Source organism: Eumetopias jubatus, unplaced genomic scaffold, assembly GCF_037043125.1.
Source record: "Eumetopias jubatus isolate StellerSeaLion01/CBP00866 unplaced genomic scaffold, mEumJub1_p1.0 scaffold_9, whole genome shotgun sequence".
NCBI lineage: Eukaryota > Metazoa > Chordata > Mammalia > Carnivora > Otariidae > Eumetopias > Eumetopias jubatus.
Window position 1 is genome coordinate 71,995,944 of NW_028274815.1, and position 13,299 is coordinate 72,009,242.

The 13,299-nt window shown below is 43.3% G+C and overlaps 1 pseudogene; it reads left to right on the forward strand.

Annotated features, from left to right (window-relative positions):
- Positions 1–1,375: 1,375 nt before the first annotated feature.
- LOC114209714 (large ribosomal subunit protein uL16m-like) lies at positions 1,376–9,080 on the forward strand (annotated as a pseudogene).
- Positions 9,081–13,299: the final 4,219 nt, after the last annotated feature.

Sequence of the window (13,299 nt, forward strand, 5' to 3'; positions counted from 1 at the left end):
GCCAGGCGCTGTTGTAAACAGAAGGATATATTACTGAATAAGCAGACAATGTGGATCTCACATTCTGGCTATGTGCCATAATTATATTTATTGACATGAAAATATATTTAGCATATATCATTAAATGAAAAAAGGCAGGTTACAAAATCATTAATAATAATGATGATAGTAGTAGATAACACACTAATATATTTATTATGTGCCAAACATCATGTTAGGAGCTTTACAGACATTAGTCATTTTATTTATGTAAGAACTCGATATGATCCAATGCTTGTTTAACAAATAATTTTTATATTCATTACTATTTTGTTGAACAAGACAGGCACAAGTGCAATAATAAATCAACTGTTTTCTTTCTCTCACATTTATGTCAAACCCACTCTCTGGGTTTGTCCTTTTGCGGCCCATGGATGACATCTCAGGCAGGTCTCGGCATTTCTGGTCCCTTGCAGTCAGCGGGGCTGTCTTACTTTGAGGATTGAAATGTCCAGTCCAATCTGAACTTCTCCCTACTTGAAGAGACTCTTCTCCTTCAGGCTGAGCTGCTATGAGCTCGGAATCCTGGAAGGATTTCTTCTCACAGCTGCTCCTCTTCCCTTTGCATTTGACCCCTCCAAGGCAGGGCCCTGGCTGGGCCTGGGGGAAGGGCAGGCCTTCCACAGCAGGCGCAGTCCGGGACCATCACTGGCTCCTGTGGGTGGACTGCATGCACCTTGGCAGCCTCTTTCTCTGCCAGGTGCTTCTGCAGGCGCTCCCAGGATTCTCTGTGGGGGATGCTGTCTCTCTCATAGCTGGAAGCTTCCTCTTCTCCCCTCAGCCCATGCGTTCTCCAGCAGTCTCCCTTACGCTGACTTTCTCCTTTGGGCCCTTTGCCGTCCCACTCAGGAGTCCTGCCGTGTGGTTCCCCTTTCAAATAACCCAGGCCAGCTCCCCGCTCAGATTCCCATGTCCCCTTGGTGGAGCTCACACACCTTTGCCTGCCACTGAGGAAGGGCAGTCCTTCTCTCTCCTTGTTGTTGGGCAGACTTAGGCACAACCACAGTCTCTCACCTATGGGCATCCCTTGGCAAAAGGCAGACACCCGTCCCCAAACTCTAGGAGGGCCACGTCTAGCTCTTTGAGTGGGTCTTCTCAAGGGTGTCCCACTTGGCTTGGGATGGGGGGCTGCACTCCTCTCCCCCTGGGAGGTGGCAGGGGATCCAGCCCATCAACAAGGTTCTCGGTGGAATTTTCTCTCACTGCTCTTCAGCCCTCACTGTTAGAGGCTAGAGGGGGGATTGCTCAAAGCCTGCAGAGCCTGTTTCATAATCTCTCGGTTTACCCTGTGTCAGTTGAATAGAAGTCATAGCACCTTAATTAGGATATTCAGGATATGGGGTCCTTGGCTAACCTGTTGTATTGTCATCAACCTTTAGGGCTTTGGGCAAAAGTAAGCACAAGGAGCCCCATTTTAACCTCCTGTGACATTCCTGTGGACGTGCACGTGTCTGAAGGTTTTGCTGCAAAAGGGCATCAGTTATCTTCAGGTCATAAAGCTGTTTTCCTCTTTTGTGCTTATCAGTACTTCATCTGTACCGCACTACTGAACTTTAAAACGCACTGAGCACATTTTAAAAGAAAAGCTATTCTTAGAAGGAAAATACTCTTCCATGTGCAAAACAAAACAAAACAAAACAAAACCTAGAAACAGATACCACAGCCTTCACAAAAATTAACTCAAAATGGATCACAGGCCTAAATGTAAAACGCAAAACTGTAAAACTCCTAGAAGAAAACACAGGTGAAAACGCGGGTGGCCTTGGGTACTGTGATGACTTTTAGATACAACCCCAAAGGCACCATCCATGAAAGAAATAACTGACAAGCTGGACTTCATTAAAATGAACACTGTCTGCTCTGCAAAAGACGACTTCAAGAGAATGAGAAAACAAGCCACAGAGAAGGAGAAAATATAGGCAAAAGACACCTCTGATAAAGGACTGTTATTTAAAATAAATGGAAAACTCTTAAAACTCAGTAAGAAACAACTGATTAAAAAAATGGGCCAAAGACCTTAAGAGACGTCTCATCTAAGAGGATAGCAAATAAGCATATGAAGAGATGCTCAACATCATAGGTCATCAGGAAATGCAAATTATTATTTTTTAAAGAGAATGGCAATTTTTTTTGAAGATTTTATTTATTTATTTGAGAGAGAGAGAGAGCTAGAGAGCACAAGCGGGGGAGAAGGAGAAGTTCCCCGCAGAGCAGGGAGCCCCACATCGGGCTCGATCCCAGGACCCTGGGATCATGACCTGAGCCGAAGGCAGACGCTTAACCAACTGAGCCACCCAGGAGCCCCAGGAAATGCAAATTAAATCAACATAATACCAGCAGCCTGAACAGGTGTGGCTCTCGGGGCACAGCCCTCTTCCCTGGTGGAGGTAGATGCTGCAGTGGCTGTGGCCACCCTGGCTGGCCCGACCCATGTGGCCACGCGGTGGCCGCTGGCTTGTGCCAGGGTGCCACTCCTGTGAGCACCACTGTCCGATTTGGGGGCAGCCCCACCCGCCACGCACTGGCCTAACGACACTGCTCCTGGTGCCAACTTTTGAGGATGTTTCCATACCTGAAAAGTCCACGCTTAGATTTGTGGAAAGGGCACCACCGTGCCAAAGGGAAGAAGAGAACCTCAATACCTGTGTGACTTCCGGGGACCTTGTACTGGATGAAGCTCCTGAGTTCACAGAAGGTGGTGGTTACCTCCCCGGGGGACATTTTGAAATGCTGCACCTGACAATCCACCACTCCATGGATGCCAAGAACATGTTTGCCTGATAGAGGGTACCAGCCCCTTTCAAGTCCATCACCTGCAAGGATACGGGACAGCCCATGGCGGGGAGGCCACCAAGGTGCCATTGGTCAGTGTGTGGCTCCCGTGAAGGAAGGCTGGCAGTCTCACAGTAGAGATGGGTGGGCGCGGTGAATCCAGAGATACCACGTTTCCTCGACCCGCTTATTGCCCTGCCCAGCAAAGTCCATGAACCATGCAACTCTAGAGAAGAGGCAGAAAGATCAAGAGGAACGAAAACAGAACAACCACAACCCCTGGACCTTTGAGCACATAGCCACTGCCAACATGCTGGGGTACAGAAAGTCCTGAGCCCATATGACTTGACCCAGAAGAGGCATGACTGGGGCAAGCCCTATATGTCTAAATGTGGGTAATGAGAATGTGAGAAATACACGTAAAAAGGCTATTGAGAAAGAATCTACCTTTTTCTTCCCCTCGGCCTACCCTTAAAGTCTGTGCGTAGCCCTAAAAATCTAACTAAGGAGCAACATATGGGTAAGTGATTTCTGAAAAACTGTACAATATCTGTTGATTTTTAAAAACGTATTTTATTTACATTAAATAAAGCTTGAGTATCGCCTCAAAAAAACCCCAACCAACCAAACAAAAAATAATGAGATAACCACTACACCCCTATTAGAATGACCAAAAGCTGGAACGCTGACCACACCAAATGCTGGAGTAACAGGAACTTTCATACACTGCTGGTGGGAATGCAAAATGGTACAACAACTTCAGAAGACAGGTGGTTTCTTACAAAACTAAATGTACTCGTACTATATGATCTAGCACTTGAACTCCTTGGTATTTACCCATAGGAGATGGAAACTTCTATCCACACAAAAAAACCTGCCTATGGATGTTTATAGCAGCTTTATTCATAATCACCAAAACTTGGAAGCCACCAAGATGTCCTTCAGTAGGTGAATGAATAAGTAAACCTGGTATATCCAGGCAATGGAATATTACTTGGCACTAAAAAGAAATGATCTGTCAACCCATGAAAAGGCATGGAAGGAGCTTAAATATATATTACCAAGGAAAAGAAATCCAACAGGAAAAGCTATATGCTGTATGATTCCAGCTATAGTACATTCTAGAAAAGGCAAAACTATGGAGAGAGTAAAAAGATCAATGGGGAGTGCCTCGGTGGCTCAGTCAATTAAGCATCTGAGTCCTGATTTCAGCTTGGGTCATGATCTCAGGGTCCTGGGATGGAGCCCCGCACCAGGCTCTGCACTCAACCTGGAGTCTGTTTGAGGATTCTCTCCCTCTCTCTCTCTCAAATAAATAAATCATAAAAACAAACAAACAAAAAACAATGGTTGCTGGGGGTCGGTGTGGAAGAAAGGGATTAATAAGCAGAGCACAGAGGATTTGGGGGCAGTGAAGATACTCTGTAGGATACTATCATGTTGGATACATATCATTATAAATTTGTCCAAACCTATAGAAGGTACAGCTCCAAGAGTGATAATGTAAACTATGGACTTAGGGTGATTATGACGTGTTAATGTAAGTTCATCAATTGTCACAAAATGTCCCACTCTGGGGGGATGTCGATGATGGGGGATGTACGTGTGGGGAGAGAGGGTATGTGGGAAATCTCTGGCCCTTCCTTCCAATTTTGCTGTTCACTAAAACTGCTCTAAAAAAAAACATTCTTCCAGGAAAAAAAATGTTAAAAACATTTATTTTCTATTTTCTTCTCTTTTTTAAAAAAGATTTTATTTATTTATTCGACAGAGGGAGAGAAAGAGAGAGAGAGAAAGCACAAGTAGGCAGAGTGGCCAGCAGAGGGACAGGGAGAGGATGAAGCAGACTCCCAGCTGAGCAGGGAGCCCGATGTGGGGCTCCATCCCAGGACCCTGGGATCATGACCTGAGCCGAAGGCAGGGGCTTAACCAACTGAGCCGCCCAGGCACCCCTTTCTATTTTCTTCTTGAGTGAGTTTCAGTAATTCATGTCTTTCTAGGGAAGTTTCCATTTCATCTAAGTTAACTAATTTATTGGCATACCATTGTTCAAATATTTCCTTATAATTCTTTTCATTTCTGTAAGGTTGATAACCATGTTCCTATTTTATTCCTGATTTCAGTAATTTGTGTTGTGTCTTTTCTCTTTTTTTCCCCCCTCTTGGTCAGTCAAGCTAAAAGCTTGTCTATTTTCTTGATCTTTTCAAAGAAACAACTTTTCATTTGTTACATTTTCTATTGGTTTTCTACTTTATTTCCACTCTTCTCTTTATCATTCCATTTCTTCTGCTTCCTTTGGGTTTAGTTCATTTTTTCCTTTCTTAGTTTCTTACGGTGAAAGTTTAGGTAATTGATTTGAGATCTTCCTTCTTTTCTAATATAGGCATTTAGTTGTAAATTTCCCCTTTGGCAGTCCTACCCTGCCATGATATTTGGGCTGTCCAGGCTCCCCTTGGGATTGGTTTGAACAACGAGTGTTGTTTCACACCACACAAGTTAGGCAATTTGTCAGTTATTTTCCACATAATACTCTATTTTGGCTATCCAAGGGTGAAAAGTTTCATTTAGACATATCATCAGTAATCTCAACATTATACAGCTATACAAAGAACATCACACTCAGACTCACTGGGTACACCAATTTACAATAGTTAAATGCCATGAGGGGAGCATGTGGGCAAGGAAATGGGCCACTACATTGCAGTGTGATAGTGCTGTGTCTGCACGCTAAGGGAACACAAGACAAAGACACATAGGTAGAGTTCTAGGGTCAGAGAGGAAATGACATCTACTGACATCTGAATGTTGCTTGGAGGTCAGCCCCCACAAGAGACCAGGGCTGTGCAGCATCCTCCCACATGCCACAAAAAGTGTCACCTGGAGACAGAGCTCAGTTCAGCAAGTGGACTTGTCTAAGAAATATACAAGTCATTTGAGAAGCTCATATCATTTGATGCATTGAAGTCCATGACCTTGCAATACTTCTACCCTTACCCTATAACCTCTGGAACTCCTGCCTACAGACTCATCTCCACCCTGTGCTCCAGGGCCAAGCATCCAAGGCCAAGGCATGGTGACCAGGAGCCCTGGTCTGAGGCTGACCGACTCAGTGTGGAGTAGGCCTGGAAGCTTTCTTTTCTTTCATTTTGTCCTCCATGTTTCCTTGTGACCTAGTCCTTGTCTGATGAAGGCAGTGCGGTACAGCTCTTCAGTCCCAGCTCTACGATATTCCCTTGTAAATCAAGTTCCCGATTCACGCCGGTGGGTTCTTCCTGCTATTTTTAGTACCCAAATCTTGGAGAACTGCTTGCCTGTTGATCCTTTACCAACCAACCACTGATCCTGACTCAGCTAGGGCGACTGTCAGTCCTCATCTGGACCCGCCCCTTTTTGTAGGGATTAGTATAGGAGGGGCCACGGCCTTCAACAAAGGACAGTCCTCAGAGGACAATTTGAATGATTCTTGTAGCTTGTTAATTCTACCTGTAAGTTAACTGATTACCAATCTCATTTGGGTGAATTGGCAGACGCACTGCCATACATCTGTCCATCTCCCAACTAACTACCCCTGCCCGTCTGTCTAGACCCCCCAGTCTTCATCTTGCCAAATCTGACCCAGCTTCCCAACCCCTTACCCTGGTTCTTGACAGGTCCTGGGCCTTCCCACAAGAACCCATTTCACCACAGCTTAAAGTACTTAACTCAAGTACCAATAGTGTGGGTTTGTGCTCCAGGATCCTGACCACGAGGCTCCGGTTGCAGGTTTAGCCAAAGCAGGGCACATTTTTAAATGCAAACTTTGTCGTTGAATCTTTTTGGTCACCCTCTTAGCATCTGTAGCTCACCTCTAACTGCCTCGCCCCAAAGAGGTGGAGCCACAGGGCACCCCTACACCATGCTCCCTGGGCCTGCCCAATTCAAGCTGCCCACCCTTGCTACCACCTCTCACACCTCCTCCCCAGCAAGGCCCCCAATTCCTCCAGTGCACAGAATCCCTGCCCAGTTGCAGGAGGACACCAGTCTGCACTGGGAGCCTCTCAACCTTCTTAAGGGTCTGCTATGTGCTGCTGTGGGGCTAGCCGCTGCAGACCCAGGGACTAACATGCCGGTATCTGCCCGACAGGATCTTCCAGCGAACGGTGAGTGCGTTCCACTCAGCAGGACTGCTTGGACTTCCAAGGGACCACATCTGGCCAGTTTTGCAGGCGGAAAAGGAGCCTCCACCCGGTGGCCAGGCTTCTCCGGAGATATTTGGTTCAACTGGCCTTCTTTGCCCAGCTCTCTTCTTTGCTTCCTAAAGGCACAGATTTTCTAAAAGTTCAAAGTTCTTTCCCTGCTGTTGAGTGACAGAGGGCCCGGGCCCAAAGAAGGGCTTGCGTATGATTAAGTTGTTCATCGGTTAATTGCTTGTAAGGACAAGCCTGCTCATGGAGCAAATTAAAAATGCCATTCAACTAGCCTGGAAAATAGAACACCATTCTGGAGATGTCTTACTCCAGAAAAAAGAAAAAACCTAAAAACAAAAAGAAAACCAAAGCTGGAAACAATATCTCCTTTTTTTTTTAAGATTTTATTTATTTGAGAGAGAGAGAGAGAGAGAACGAGCGGTGGGGAGGGTGAGAGGAAGAGGGAGAGAGAAGCAGACTCCCCGCTGAGCAGAAAGCCCGACACAGGGCTCAGCCCCAGGACCCTGGGATCATGACCTGAGCTGAAGGCAGACGCATAACCACTGAGCCACCCAGGCGTCCTGAAACAGTATGTCCTTTTTTTACCAAGTGGCAACTACTCTGAGGCAAGCACCTGAGAAGTCTGTGCATTTCTGGATTGTAACAGGGACAAGGTCTGGAAATAGCTCTTCTCAACAATCGTAAAAAGACTTTTGTGAGGCGATTGGGGACATTTGAACACTGTCTAGATAATTGTCTTTATCTTTTAGATACACAAAATGAAGTTATTTATGGATAGAATATGATGTATGCAATTCATTTAAAAATAATCCAGTGTGGGAGGGGGTGGTGTATCTGAAAATGGGGAGGGGGGAGGTATATCCGAGACAAGACTGGCATAGGTTGAGGGGCACCTGGTGGCTCAGTCGGTTAAGTAATTTGGCTCAGGTCATGATCTTGGGGTCCTGGGACCGAGCCCTGCATCAGGCTCCCTGGTCAGTGGGGAGTCTACTTCCCCTCTGTTCCTCTCCCTGCTTGTGCTCTCAGTCTCTCTCTCTCAAATAAATAAATAAAATCTTTAAAAAAAAAAAATTGGCCTTATGTTGACAATTACTGAAGCTAGGTTACAAATATATGAGAATTCATTATCCTATTTTTTGTGCCTTACTTTTGCGTTTGCTTGAAAACTTTTATTATGAAAAAAGTGAAATAGAAAAAGACCAGTGCTTCTTCAGCTTCCAGGTATGTACCTCTGAATGCAAAGGAAAGCAAAAGTACTCATGCCCCAGGAGAATTTGGGGGATATTGTGTGAAGTAGCTCCAATACAATAAAGGTATCTGAGTTTCCTATTTTACTTCAAAAATTCAAACGGATTTTATATTCTGCTAGGTTGACATTTTAAATGTAAAAAGTTTTAAATTACTTGGGTAGAGGGAGAAAACAATTGTTGCAGCAAGCTGACAAAAGAATTCCTCTCAGCAAGAGATCTGTCTCATCTTGGTATGCCCCTTCTTGGCAGTTTTGTTAAAAAGACAAGGCTCTTCTAAGGTAGCTGGATGGCCTCAGGGGGACAGAGACATAAGTAAACTGCTCTCCCTGAAAACTGAGCAGTGGTGTGGGGTTTTGGGATCTTTGAATTAAAGAGGAAAAAGATAGGTGCCTGGGTGGCGTAGTCAGTTGAGCACCAAACTCTTGATTTTGGCTCAGGTCATGATCTCAGGGTTGTGAGATTGAGCCCCACATTGGGCTCTGTGCTGGGTGTGGCGCCTGCTTAAGATTCTCTATGTCCCTCCTCGTCAGCTCACTCTCTCTTAAATAAATCTTTAAAGATACATAAAGAGGAAAAAGAGGATGAAGGAAGGAGAGGAAACCCAGAATCACAGAAGGACAAGCAAAAGTGACGAGATGTTCCACAGTCTTGAAAACGGCCAGTGTGCATTTACAGATAAGGAAGTCTAATACTCAGCATTAAGTGGTTGTCTGTATTTTATTCAGTGCAACCCCTCCTTTGCTCCAAACTATTAATAAAGCCTGCTACGGCCATTGCCTTGAGTCATGGTGGTATTCGGGAGAGTGAAGAGATTGGAAAGCAAAATATCTAGTTGGGTCTCACGGTATATAAAATAGGGAACAGCTGTGGGAGGTAAAATACAAAGTGGAGATCAGGAAAGGCCAGTAGCAATTTGGAGATGGGTATTTCTAGCAAAAAGAGCATTCCTATACAACCTATGGTGGATTCAGAATCGCTGGAAATCTTCACAAGGATGTTGATTTCCCATCAGGTATTTCAGTAGAAGTGAGGCCAATTCTACTTCAGCACTAACGATTTTACTAAAATAAGATGATCTCAGAAAAACTGGGGGACTGAAGGACATCCAGGCAGCCAGCATCCGGGTTACAATTACCACCTGGCAAGGCAGGGGTCTGCAACCTATGTCATTGGTTAATGGGCAAGGTGCTGATGCATGAAGATTATTAATTTTGGAAATTCGGGAAAAATTGAAGACGTTCCACATGCAAGTAATTTTTCCTGATGCCATAATGTTTGAAGGCCCAGACTCATAGAAATAGATTATTACAGATGAGATGCATTTAGTCTTTGCATTATTAGCACTGCTGGAGAAATGCTTAGAATATCACTAAAGAAGTGATCTGCCGCATACTTTCAGACTACTCTTAAGGTCTACCATAGAAAATGCATCCCCTGATGCATTAAAAGAAAATATAAAACTGGGGGAGCCTGAGTGGCTCAGTCGTTTAAGCATCTGCCTTCGGCTCAGGTCATGATCCCAGGGTCCTGGGACTGAGCCCTGAATCTGGTTCCCTGCTCCGCGGGGAGTCTGCTTCTCCCTCTGCCTGCTCCTCCTGCTGCACCCCCTGCTTGTGTGCTCTCTCTCTCTCTCTCTCTCTGACAAATAAATAAATAAGGTCCTTAAAAAACAAGAAAAAGAAAATGCGTTTTGGGAGCGCCTGGGTGGCTCAGTCAGTTAAGTGCCTGACTTCAGCTCAGGTCATGATCCCAGGGTCCTGGGATGGAGCCCGCATCCATCCAACTCCCTGCTCCACAGGAAGTCGGCTTCTCTCACCCTCTGCTGCTCCCCCTACTTGTGCTCGTGCTCTCTCTCTCTGTCTCTTTCTCTGTCTCTCATAAATAAATAAAATCTTAAAAAGAAAAAGAAAATGGCATTTTCTTACAAATGGGCAGGCTGCTGCATTCCTCGACTCACGGGCCCCCATCCTTCTGCAAAGCCAACAATGACTGGCAAGGCTTTCTCCCATCACACCATTGTGACAGAGTCTTCTGCCTTCCTCTTCTACAGTAGGACCCGGTAATTACACGGGCCCACCTGGATAACCTAGGATAATCTTAGTTTGAAGTCAGCTGATTAGCAAACTTAATTCCCCTTTCTCATCTAATGGTAACACTGATAAGGAAAATCTGTGTCCTAAGATGGCCGACCCAGCCAGAGAGAGAGTGTCCCAGTCCTTGCTCTGGGGCTCTTCCCGGTTCTTCTCTATGCTCCGCTTCCTGCGTGCACCAATCCGGGTCCTTCTCCCTGCCCTGCTTCATGCACGCGCCAAAAGTACCAAGTATGCAAAGTAGACGTGTATAAATTGCCCTTTGTGCTCGGGTTCAGACCTTTGGAGACCACTCTCCTCTGGGCCTGCCGGCGTTAAATAAACCTCCTATCCTCCAAGATCTCCGGGTGCCGCTTGGTTCTGCTGTTGGGCGATCCACTCCAGGTTCCGTAACAACATAGTCACAGGTTCCAGGGAGTAGAACAGAGACGTCTTTGGTGAGGCATTATTTTGCCTCCCACACCTATGTTTCACGACAGACCCAAAAAGCTTCTAAATCCCTGGCTGGGCTCTTTAACTGTCTCTAGGAACAACTAACTGATCAACGAATTTTCTCCACATGGAAAGTCTGCTGATATTATTTTTTTTAACTACTGTTTTCACAATTTCAGTGGATACACGTACTCTTGGAATCTCATAACTCACAATCCCAACAAGCAACCATTTTCATCCAGCTCTGAAACTTCATTGTTAGTGTAGCGAATTTCACATAAAGTAAGTCAATTTTGTTTTTCAGTTATTGATTGTGATGATGCAACTGTAAGCATATCTGCAAAATGAACCCAATTTGCGAGCCATTATTTTTGTTGTGTGTATTAATAACTCTCAGTACTGTTCAGGGTTTTGTTGTAAGACATAGAACCCATTCTAACTGGCTGAAACAAAAAGAATGTATTACAGGGTATTAAATGACTTTAAAATAAGTGGAAAACTGAAGAAACAAAGAAATTTCAGAACTTTGAGGATCATGTCTCAGAAGTGGGCCATCAAATGAGCTATTTCTTCTTCCTTTGTGTCCCTAAGAAGAATCAAGAAAAGGAAGAGAAAAAGCAAGGATATTGGTATAATAGTAGTGGAAATTAGTAAAGTCAAAAGTTATATTTGATCTCAAGGGGTAAGAGCAAGAGAGACAGGAACACTTTAACACCTTTATCTATTTATATATTCATGCATTTATTTTTTTACCTACCTACCTATCTACTTATCTATTTATAAAAGTGGTAATCTTGGGGCGCCTGGGTGGCTCAGTCATTAAGCATCTGCCTTCGGCTCAGGTCATGATCCCAGGGTCCTAGGATCGAGCCCCGCATCGGGCTCCCGCTCAGCAGGGAGCCTGCTTCTCCCTCTCCCACTCCCCCTGCTTGTGTTCCCTCTCTCTCTCTCAAATAAATAAAAATCTTTAAAAAAAATAAAAATAAAAAAAATAAATGGGAACATTAACAAGTTGTAATGACAGCTCTCCATAAAGGTTATATCAATGTATATCCCTATCAACACGAAGCCAACACCGAGTTACATCAGCCTCGTAAGTCTATAGTTTTATGCTATTGCGGAGACTGATCTATGACAGTTTTGTGACATTTTGCTGGTTTTGGTATCAGGGCTTCATAACTCTGTCAAATAAACTAAGACACTTTCTTTCCCTCCTTTCCCTGTTGTTTAGAATAGTTGAAATAAGAGAGAAATTATCTGCTCCTTGAAAGACGTAAAATTCATCTGGTAAACCATCAGACTGGTACTCTTCTGGGGAATGGAGGTGGGAGGTGTTTGAAAAACTTTTCCAATAATTTCTGGTAATTGGTCTTTTTGGATTTTCAATTTTTCTGTTAAATTATTCATTTTATCTACATGTTCAGATTTCTTTTTCTACTTTAAGTAGGTTCCACGCCCAATGTGGGGCTTGAACTCACAACCCCGAGATCAAGAGTCACACGCTCTACTGACTGAACCACCCAGGCACCCCTCTAAATGTTCAGATTAACTGGCCTAAAACTCCATGTATTCTTATAAAAAATTTGTTGTGCCTCTTGTTGCCTCCCTTTTACACTTCTAATGTTGTATATTTGTGGTTTCACTTATTTCCATAATCAGACTTGCAGGAAGTTTCTCTATTTCATTGACCTTCAAAGTAATAACTCTTGGTTTTATATATCAAGCCTTTTTTTTCTTTTTTTTCCTAATAAATTAGATTCTGCTTTTATCTTTTTATTAATTCTCACTTTTGCCTTCATATTATTTTGTTATTCTTTCTACTTTATTTCAACATTTCATGTTTATTAATAAAAGCATTTAATTTTATGATTTTCCCCTGAATACATTTTTTACTGTGTATTTTCACATATTAATGTCTAAATTATCTATAATTTCAGTTTTGATTTCCTCTTTGATTTAAATTCTCATGAATAATTCTGAGTAATTTAATTTGATGAGAGGAAAGTTTTTTCTTATTAATTTCTTGTTTTATTTCACTGTGTTCAGAAACTGACAGTATAATTTTTACATTTCAAATATCTACTTGATAAGGATAGAGATTTTTGTTGCATACAAAGTCCTACAGTATCTATCAATTCAAGCTTTCTAACTATATATAATCCAAACTTTATCTCATTTTGTTCTTTGTATTGTATAAATCCAGAGAGATATTTATTAAAATTTCCATATAACTGTGATTTTGTCAAATTATATATTTCTACCAATTTTTGTTTTATTTTGTCCACAAATATTTGCAACATATTATAACATCTTGATGGATTATACATTTGTAAAAATAAAATATTCTTTTTTATCCTTCCTTTTTGCCTCAAATTCTGTCTTGTCTGATACTAATTTTACCACTTTTTTTTTTCTTGTTTGATATGTTTGTCCAGCTCTTTATTTTTAGTTTGTGTGTTGTTTGTTTGTTTCTAGTAGGCTCCATGCCCAGCATGGAGCCCAATATGGAGCTTGCACTCATGATCCTGT